Raw genomic sequence first — 10,667 nt, forward strand, 5'->3', positions numbered from 1 at the left:
AATTGAGGCACATATATCTGCCGTCTCTCTCGTGGAAAAGGTAACATTCTCAGTGAGAGCAACTTGGGGATCACTTTCTCCAACAAACAAAGAACCTGGCTGATTATTATAAACATTTTGAGATGACTGGTCACCTGATGACAAATCAAAAGCGGGACTGCCATCAACAGCATGAAAACTGTTCAAATGCTTTCGAAACCCAGAATATGAGCAAAACTGCCGACTACAGCCACTCTGCGCACACAACAACTTAAACTTAAGCGAAGGATAGAAACTGTGTGCGTCTCTTAAATGAGCTATCAACGAGTGGCTGTTTGCATGCAAACTTTTAATAATAATTTAAAAGCTTTGCACGCAGTTCCCTTACTCTGGGAGACTCACTTGAAAGACCAACGTCTATGTTGTAAACTGTGGTCTGCAGGAAGGTAAAGAAGTTGACCAGGGCTTCCTCGTAGGACAAGTTGAAGACATAGTGAACTTTGAAAAGTTCATCAAAGGCACTTAAGGAGCTGGTTCCAGAGCAAGGGATAAGGCGCTTGTCCACAACAACGTAAAAGTGGTCGATCCTGCCCTTGATCCTTCCTGATCCCAGTAGAAATGGCTGGTGGCCCTCCCTCCCACTGAGATGGCCTTCAATACTGTTGCAGGACTGAAAAAAATAATAGATTAAACAAACAGGAAAAAAACTAATTACAATGTGAAATGATAAATGCATTAAACCTGCTACTGTTAACTTCCTCACATTCAAATGAACTAAAATAGAATTAAAATCAATAAAATAAAATATGACACACCTTAACCCAATATGTGCCTGACAAACCCAGTTGCTTTGTGTATTACAATGAAAGGATAACCATTAAAGGAACACCCCCCGCCCACCACCACCACCAGAATTTGTGTGCTGATTCACCCTCAGCCAAACCAAGCTATGTGACTGACTTACTTCATTAGAACAAAGAGTTGTACATGGAAATTCGAGAGCTGTAGGTCAATATAATGCAAGCAATCAGTTAGAGATTCTAAAAGGTACATTTAAACAGTCACATTATGCCAGCAATTTTCAATCCTGGTCGTGACCAACGGCTCTGCACATGTTGCATGTCTCACTTATTCAACTAACCTGTTTCAGATCTTCACCTCATTAGGTAAGAGCTACATGAACTAGACTGAAGTGTTAGTTCACTCAAAAATGAAAATGATGTCATTTACACACACTCAGCTTGTTCCAAACATGTATACATTTCTTTGTATTGCTGAACACAAAGGAAGATATTTTGAAGAAAGTTTGTAAACAGGCCACTTTGGGCAGCCATTGACTTCCACAATAGGAAAAGAAAAGTAGTATGACAGTCAATGGCTGCCTAAAGCAGCTAGTTTACAAACTTTCTTCAAAATATCTGTGTTCAGCAGTAGAAAAATGTATACAGGTTTGGAACAACCTGAGGGTGACATTTTTGGGAGAGCTATCCTATCCTTATGTGTGTCAGGTCAGAGAGACAAAATGTGCAGAGGCTTCAGTCCCAAGGACAATTAATGAAAACCACTGCATTTTAGGGTTTATAACCAAAATCATTGCAACAGCATTGTGAGTTTTACCTTATGAAAATGCACAAGTCTGAAGACTGATCTTAGTCTTCTTCCTCCCTGGAGGAGGAGGCAGGAGATGCAACAGCAGCAGGACAGATGACATGTCACTGTCCCAATCTGAATGAGTAGATGGGGGTGATAAAGAAAAAAAAAAAGGCTTACTGCTCACAATAGCAAGAAACCAAAGCAAATTTTAAATTATAACATCCTCACAAATCATGCCAACCATTTTCAGATCCTTGTCCACCAGCTGCATTGAGAAGACACTTTCTGCTGTTGAAGTATGAGACTTGGCTTCATTGATGATCTTTTGCTTGAATGCAGTCTCCCACCTCTTAAGAAACTTGTTGGATGTTTCAGCATTGAACAGCAGAGCAAAGTCCTGATTTATCTAATGACAAAGCATATTAACAAGATTTCTAAGGGCGATTTCACACATACCTCATTTGGTCCGGACTTTCGGACTTTTTTGTTTGATCCGAACCAAAATTAGAGGTGTGAAACCTCCCCCAGACCACGGTCCGGATCAAAAGACCAAATTTTGGTCCGATAAAAAGAGGTGGTCTCGGTCCGGACCGAGAACTGAACCATGGTCCGGTTCGTTATAGTGTGAAAGCATTTTTTGGATGGTTTGGACTTTCGGACCAAATACAAGGAGCTCTGGCAGGCTCTCCTTGTGTTACAAGAGCGGGGATGCTCCTTTAAGGAATAGCTCGGTGCTTAGTGTATAGGCTACATGTGAGAGTGACGGTGAATGCGCTCAGAGCAGACAGCAGTCTGCTATCAGAGCAGAGAATAGATCAGCAGTTTAATTGTTAAGTGGTAGTAAATGTACAGTGTAGGTTTCCGTTTGTCTCTGAATAAATTCTCCAGAAAGAAAGTTTCCGTGTCTCGCTTCTCAACAACACAACAAAACAAAAAGAGCCGCGGCAGTAGGGGAGAGCAGCAGTCAGTTGAAAAAACTCCGACACAGAGAGAGGATACGAGAGGACAGGGAAGCCCGTCTACAAACCAATCAATTATAAGTATCTGGAGACGCAGCTCACGTATGTGATGACGGCAGGACGTAGTTTTGTCACGTTTAGATCTTTAGTGCGCTTGCATAACTGCAGTGTGAAACCAAAACTTACCGGATCAAATGTATACAATGTAACAAAAACATGAACCTTGGTCCGGACCTTGGTTCGGACTTTCATGTGTGAAAACGCCCTAAGAGGTTACTTGGGACTTTTTTTATCCTTTACCACCAAAATGGATAGTGTGCATGTTTTGATAGACTTTATAAGAATTCAAGTAAATACACAATCATGATTTCTTAGTCTATCACTATGTCTGAAAGGCATGTACGAGCAAGAGTGATAAATATATGAACAAATGACTCAAAGTAGCAATTATGTTAAAGAGTTACCAAAAGCAGGCATATCTAAAATACACTTAAAACAATCTTTGAAAAGTGGAATAAAAGTTTTATTTACCAATCCTTTTACATCCAAATATCTTGGGAACACATCAAGGTCGTCAGCTGATCGGTCAGGATTATGGACCAGTTCTTGTCTATGCTTAAAAGTTTCCTTCATCTTCTGCATTACTTCAGTTTCATCAGCTGTGTGGACAAGGAAAGAAATTGCCTTTCTGCATGCATCTCCTTCAAGTTGTTGCACATCATCTATCCTCCTTCGTCGACTTGGTCCTCCACTTTCAGTCATCTCTAAGCGAACATGTTTTGGGTTTTTCCTCGACAAAGTTTTAAGGCGCCAGGAGATGAACCCCGTTCCCTTTTCCGGATCGTAGAAATGCTCCTGTCAAAAAAGACAAGAGAACACTAAGTAAAATTTGAACAAATTATGTCATTATGTTACACAAAATTTATAATATAAACTTATATTACATGCCACAAAAAAGGAGCATATAACATTTAACAATTAATATATTAATTAATTAATTAATTTATATATATATATATATATATATATATAGTTAATGGTCAACAGTCTTGTTTTCTACATCAATTGACAGCTGTGTGTTTTTATTGCATCTGTGCTTTAAAGTCTTACCCATGAATTTCTGTCATGTGACTGACAACAATATTAACAAGCTGACGTCTGGTGCTGTGCTTTAAAGTTTTTGTTGTCTGGTATTCTTCAAGCACTTCCTCAACACCAGATTTTTTTTCCAGTGCATCTTGGACAGTCTGATTAAACATTGACCACAATACAGGTGAACACATGAAGACTAATAAAATTGTGAAATTATAGGGAAAAGTTAACCATAAGGAAAAACATGCATACATACCCTTTTTGCCTTTTCAGCGTCTATGTTAAAACTGTTGCTGACCATTGCCGTTTGATTTTCCACTGCGCTCTGGGTCTCTTCATGGTCAGTTGAAGAGAGTGAAAGAGTGTCAGTGCATGTGCTGGGGGTTGAGGTTCTTGTGGGTGAAAACTCTTGACAGAAAAAAGCAAAACATAATTTTAATGTTTTCTCTAAAGGCATTAAATCAAACAAAATCTGCATGTTCTTCTGAAGAAATCATTTTCCATCACAAATAAAAATTAAAGGGTTTAACAAAAAATTGAAAATGTCATTAATTACTCACCCACATTACTTAATACCTCCGTTCAGCTTCGGAAAGGCAGATTAAGATATTTCTGATGGAATCAGAGCTTTCTGAACCATCCATAGGCAGCTACATCATTGCAACTTTCAAGGCCCAGTGCTGTGCTGCCCTTTACTAATTAGATGGCGTAATGGAAAGCCATGGGAGAGATATTGTTGAATAAAGTAGTTATTTTTGCCCACTGAAAGTATTCTAGTCACTTCATAACATTAAAGTTGAACTACTGGAGTCACACGGACTATTTTAATGTCTTTACTACCTTTCTGTGCCTTGAAAGTGGTAATTACGTTGCTGCACATGATCTCGGATTTCATCAAAAATCTCTTCATTTGTGTTCTGAAGAAGTCTTACGGGTTTGGAACAACATGAGGGTGAGTAATTAATGACATTTTCATTTTTGGGTGAACTAACCCTTAAAAATAAAAATTGTAAAGATAAAGATACACCCTTGTAAGTTCTCATTCTGCTATATCTAGCTGCAGTGATACCAGATCCTTTTGTCCACTTTTTCATCACTGGATCTCAAACTCAAGTTCCCCGTTTTATATATTAACCCAAACAAATCTGTGACAATATTTAATAAACTGCTAAAAACTCATAAGTGAGCACTTAATTGTATCCTGGACTATTTTAGACAATATTTGCATGATTAGCACCTCTCATGTTACTGCCGACTTGTGATGAATCCCTTGTTGTATTAGCGTCTGCTAAAGGTAAATGCGTTTCTGACCCCAGGATAATTACACTGGAGTCCTCGAAAGTATGTCTCAAGGGTTATTACAGACTTACCCTCAGACAAACCAGCAATATTTTCCGGACATCTTACAGATAGGCATAAATGTGGACTGCCTTCGATCAATTCATGGAAGATGTCCTCTTCCACAATTGTGTCGGTGTCATCAAAGACTTGAAGAGCTGCAGTTCTGGCTAAGCCAGATTTGCCCTTAACTGAAAAGTAATTTTAACAGCATAAAAAAAATATAAATAAGTTTTGTTAGTCACCATGCATGAATAAACAATAGCCTACTTTTGTTAATGGCACTTGTTAATGTTCATAAAAAAAGTAAACATTTTCTAATATATTATAAAAATCAAAAGTTGTAGGCCTATCTGTTAACATAAATGCACTATGAACTTAAAAAAAAGGTTATATTTTTATTAACTAATACTAAAGTTAGTTAATGGTAAAGAAACACATGAAATTCCATGCTTTTTGGCGTAAACATCATACCCAAATTAAAAGTGGTACAGCTCCCATATACTTTGACACTCTGGGGTGTTCCTGACATCATTGGAAAGGTAACATTCTCAATTTTTTTCACAAAAGTGTCAGGGTGACTCTAGGACTTACTGACAGAGAAACAGAGGCTAGAATGGAGGTGTTCTATTTCCGTCCAAGTCATACATCTGTAAAATGATTGAAATATACTGCTGTGAGCACAGCTATGGAGATACAGACAACCCTAGGCCATAGCCACATGTGTCTGCTTACTATAGAAAAAATCCAGAAGCCAAAAGACTCAAAAATGGATTTTATATGATTTTTTTTCTACAGATATGTCTGTGCGTTTTTCTTATTTCAAGTTTTAAAAGTGCAAAGAAAAAAGCCAAAAAAGTACAAAATACAACACTTCTCAAATACATAAACAGTCCTACATCAATCTCACACATACTTGAAATAACTATATACATAAATATATAGAAATAACTAATCATACATTGTTCAGGGCTGATTTGCATTATTAGAGGCCTTGTTTTTGCTTTGACACAGCTTCAGCCATTACATGGTTAACATTTCATCATCAAATTTGGTGTCTATCGACTCGTCTGCTCATTGGTTATAAAGATATGTCTCGTAACCTGGAAATGTAACTGGTCCGAGCAAATGTCAATCATCTCCACTTGGGTCCCACAACACCTCAGAGACGTGACAGGCTTTCAGCTCGGCTAGAAAAAGTTCCCTTTGACTGATTGACTCATACTTGGTGTCATTGGAAAGCTCAGATCCTACAGAATACAATGATGCTGACATTTTGCATGTAGCGCCTTTGGATTACAAGCGAGCGGCGATACAAAGTCCAGAGATCAACAACTGTTTAGCGATTTTACGTTGTGATTCGGCCAGAAACCTCTAGATTGTGAGGAGACCAGCTCGTTTTGGATAAAATGGCTTGGATATTCTATTTCCTTGGATTGTTGGCGAGGTTTGAAAAAAAAGTTTTTGGAAAAATATCATCTCTGTTGGTCAGGATACAAGGAAACAGAAGCACGGCTTTAGACACTAGCTGCGCAGTGTAAGTTTGTATTTCTTTATTTTCTTTAACTTTATAACAGTTGTATGCCTGCTATAAACCATATTATGCTTTGTGAGTGGGCTTAGTTTAATCATGAGTGTCTGAGCTTTCATTTGATGTGTCGCATGAGCATATATTTAGAAGATTTAATGCTTTAAAGTTAAAAAAACATTTATAAGTGGAGGTAAAATCAACGTTACAGGGGACAAAGTGTGCCGTACACGGTACAGTGATTCTTAATGTTTCAACAAATTAGACCATATTGTAAAGTGTTAACATACACAAGCCCTGTGTACTTGAGTTGGCTTATACTTCAAGCATATTTCTATATGACTAAGTACATTTCTAAGCTTCTTACCTTCATTGAGAAAATCTTGGAACGTAGAATCGCTGAGATATTTCACAAATTTCTTTACACCTTGATACTGAACTTTAACCAGCATGATGAAAGCTGTTGGTCAAGAAAAAAAAAAACTGATTATGACGTTGTTAATATTAAAGAAGTTCCCGCGAGCATCCCACAAATGTTACATTAAAGTGAAATTAGAGCAAATTAATTTGTATCTACTATCATGTAATTGTAGTAGCCTACATATTGCAGATGAAGTATGCACGTCGTCTCATATGATGAGCACACGTTAACTTAAGTCATACTGGCAGAGAGTTCAGCTAAACGCTTCTTGCTTGATTAATGGATAAATTATCTCCGCTGCCTTTTACATTGCAGAGAAGTATAATTGCTGTAGGTATAGACTATGCTATACTTGTAAAATTGACCATCCGAAGCTGTGCGTTTCAGGTGCACGTAAAAATAAATAAATAAAGATTTGCGCGTTACTGCTGCTCACTTAAAAAGTCAAATAACGTTCAGTTATACTAAAATATTGAATACGCCTTATTTTAGCAGCACAAATAACGTGAGCCCCGAGAAGGGGATGTGGATGCTGTTATTTGCCTCATTAAACAGTTAACATTAAGCTAAATCACAGACTTTATCCTGTTATCTATCACAGATTCTAAGATATAAGAAAACTTAAGTTCAAAACTGCTAACTAAAAATAAACTATGCAACTCTTACCTCAGTTTGCCAGCGAACTAGCAAAACGGCCTTGAGATCCTATCGATGGTCTGTCGTCGTACATGAAAGGAAATAAAGTTAGCACTCAGACAATGTTGAGAAACGTACTACTAATATTATTCTGAATTGTGAGAAACGTAAATGAAACATGAAAATTGGTAAAAACTTAAGTGGTTATCAAATATTATACCTGTTTGAACTCTCCTCTCCTCGTGGTCGCGTCCGCCATTAATCAAAAAGGAAACAATGTGCAAGAACCGGAAATCAGATCAACTCATCACCAGTGTCAATTATGTCAACTCGCTGTAATTACGCTGACTCCGACCACTGATTCACTGTGCAAGTGTTGATGCCACTCAAATCAACACCAGAATCAACATTTTTTAACTCAGAAAAATTAACACCATAAAAACAACTCTAAACTACACTGGATTTTTTGCTGTGCAGATACATCATTTTGCCCATTTAAATCCATGTTGAATTATCTTTCAGCAAGGCCTTCTACTAACTCCCTCTGTTCATTATTTCAGGGGATTGTCCCTTGTCTAAAGGGTGGTTTAAGCAACATCTGGAAGCAGTTCTCCTCAAATCTGGCATTTCACCGCAGCATTATTCAGGGCATTCATTCAGGATAGGGGCTGCAACCACGGCGGCCAATCAAGGGATGTCTCGGACCTCGCTGCAAAGGCTGCGTCGGTGGTCTTCTTCGGCTTACACTGCATATATTCGTCCTGACGTCGTCGTTGTCCTCTCAAATCAACGATCAGGTATAACCTGTGGCGGTGTTTTTATTCGGCCACGGGTGGCATGTCGAACTAGAGATATAAGTGTAGGCCTAATGGTAAAAAGAAGACGGTTTTTGTTTAATGGTAAAAAGAAGATGTTTTTTGTTTACTGCTACATTGCGTAAACGGCGGTGATGCCCTGTTTTCTTCATTTTCTTCATTTTTTTTACCGGCCGAGTTGTCGTAACAGCATATAACCGGTGGTGGTGTAATTCTTCAGCTAGTGTTCACTTCGACGGGAATTTTCTGTTCCTAGCCTATAGCCTAGTAATTAATGTGTGCTATGTGTCATTCTGTGTACCGGGCTGAGTTGCGTACCGGCGGAGATGCCGCGTATGCGGCCCTATGTGCCATAACGGCGGAGATGCCGTGTTGCCGGCCTGAATTGCCGTACGGGCGGAGATGCCGTGTTTGTCGGCCTGAATTGCCGTACCGGCGGAGATGCCGTGTTTGCCAGCCTGAATTGCCGTACCGGCGGAGATGCCGTGTTTTCCGGCCTGAGTCGCCGATGACCGAAATACGGGCAGTATTTCGAATGCTGTTTCAGTACGGATCACTGTTTTTGCTTTTCTGTTTCAGATCCGTGCCACACAGAGGTAAGCTACATATTTTATAAATAAAATCGTATTTCATTTTCGTGTGTAGGCTACTATTTCCGTCATGTTCCAATTTCAGTCACGTTTTGGGGGTTACATCATGGTTCCCTACCCCTATATATATAATGTATTAATACAAATGTATTAATATAACGATGGAGTTCAATCTCCAATACTATGTTCAAATTATGCTCTGGTTCAATAAAACTTTTTGCATATCTGCAAACAGTCTCTCCTGATTGAAATGTAGCTCATCGTAAATTCTTTCAGGAAGACCTAACATTAATCAGTCTCTCCAAAAGCAAATCAGCGCTTGAGGCGCTCGCCTTCTGATAATCCAATCAGGAAAGGCCAAAGATTTCATAGGCCAATCACAGCGTCTCAACACGTTTAAAAGCGCTTTCTCTCCCTGTGCTATCAGCTGTCATTTCAGAAAGGCGTCGTCCCTCCTCCTCCCCTTCCACCTCCCGTCCTGGTGGTTCTACGGCTGTCACTCCAGTGCCCCCTCGGCCTGGTCTTCCGGCCTTCTCCACCGCCACCGGTGTCTGGATTCCATCGGGGGGTTACATCGTGGTTCCCTACCCCTATATATTAAATGTATTAATATATCTAATGTATTAATACGAATGTATTAATATAACGATGGAGTTCAATCTCCAATACTATGTTCAAATTATGCTCTTGTTCAATAAAACATTTTGCATATCTGCAAACAGTCTCTCCTGATTGAAATAATGAACCGTTAAGAAATAATTCAATATGAGAGTGACACATAATAAAAAAAATTAAAAAAAACACTAGATGTAACAAAATGTAATGTAAAGTAAATGTTACAGCAATACATTTCAGACACAGCCTTATTATACAACATTCAAAGTCAAACCTTTCCATGTCTTTCTCCCTTTTTCCTCTTTTTGGTGACAGGGGTGTGAGAGAAGACAGATGGAACCCAGTCAGGGGACAGCAGGTCATCAGATTTGGCACCTGAAATAATGGTTATGGTTATGGTATTTAGCAGACGCTTTTGTCCAAAGCGACATACAAATAACAACAATGAAGTAAAATTTAACAGTAAACAATTTAAAAAGTTGGTAAGACTACATTAAGGAGAATAGCAATAGCCTAATACACAACAATGTCAATTCAATCAATAGCCTAATAAAAATAAATAAATGCTATAATATACAAACCACAACGCATAAGACACGCTTAACAAACTAAGTGCATGTTGAACAGATATGCCTTTAGGCCCCTCTTGAAAGACCCAAAACTATCACAGGAACGGAGAGCAGTGGGCAACTCATTCCACCAACAAGGAACCACTGAGGAAAATAGTCTTGAATTTGACCTAGCGTTTAAATAAGATAATATAATAGATAAAACTTTAATGCCACACAATGTTTAGGGTATTTTCAGCGTAGTCCTGTAGTTCCAGGTCTTTCTAGTAGCTATCAACAACAGTCTGTTAGCGAACTAGCATAACTATGGATTAGGATTAACTCCAAGGTAGCTAGAAGCTAAAATATGTAAAGCAGACAAGAAGGTTTTAAAATAATTGAGCAGGATGGTAATAATTCCTCCGTAAATAATCTAGCTCTACTGTTGGGTCTTCTTTGGTTCTCATTGAAAACCATAGATATTACAAACCTCAAAACGACATACCTTTGATAAAATGATCACAGCACAGTATACTGTGAAGGTTGCCAGGTT

The 10,667-nt window shown here is 38.6% G+C and overlaps 1 long non-coding RNA gene and 1 pseudogene across 1 annotated transcript; both read right to left on the reverse strand.

The window, feature by feature from the left end:
- Nucleotides 1-328: 328 nt before the first annotated feature.
- Nucleotides 329-5,090, reverse strand: LOC116048036 (annotated as a pseudogene).
- A 7-nt stretch (nucleotides 5,091-5,097) lies between these two features.
- Nucleotides 5,098-7,921, reverse strand: LOC116048021. Its single transcript, XR_004104548.2, has 4 exons — nucleotides 7,767-7,921; nucleotides 7,577-7,626; nucleotides 6,857-6,949; nucleotides 5,098-5,152 (listed from the first exon to the last, which is right to left on the reverse strand). It is a non-coding gene; the product is annotated as an uncharacterized LOC116048021 (long non-coding RNA).
- Nucleotides 7,922-10,667: the final 2,746 nt, after the last annotated feature.

Source organism: Sander lucioperca, chromosome 6 (assembly GCF_008315115.2).
Source record: "Sander lucioperca isolate FBNREF2018 chromosome 6, SLUC_FBN_1.2, whole genome shotgun sequence".
NCBI classification, from domain to species: Eukaryota; Metazoa; Chordata; class Actinopteri; order Perciformes; family Percidae; genus Sander; species Sander lucioperca.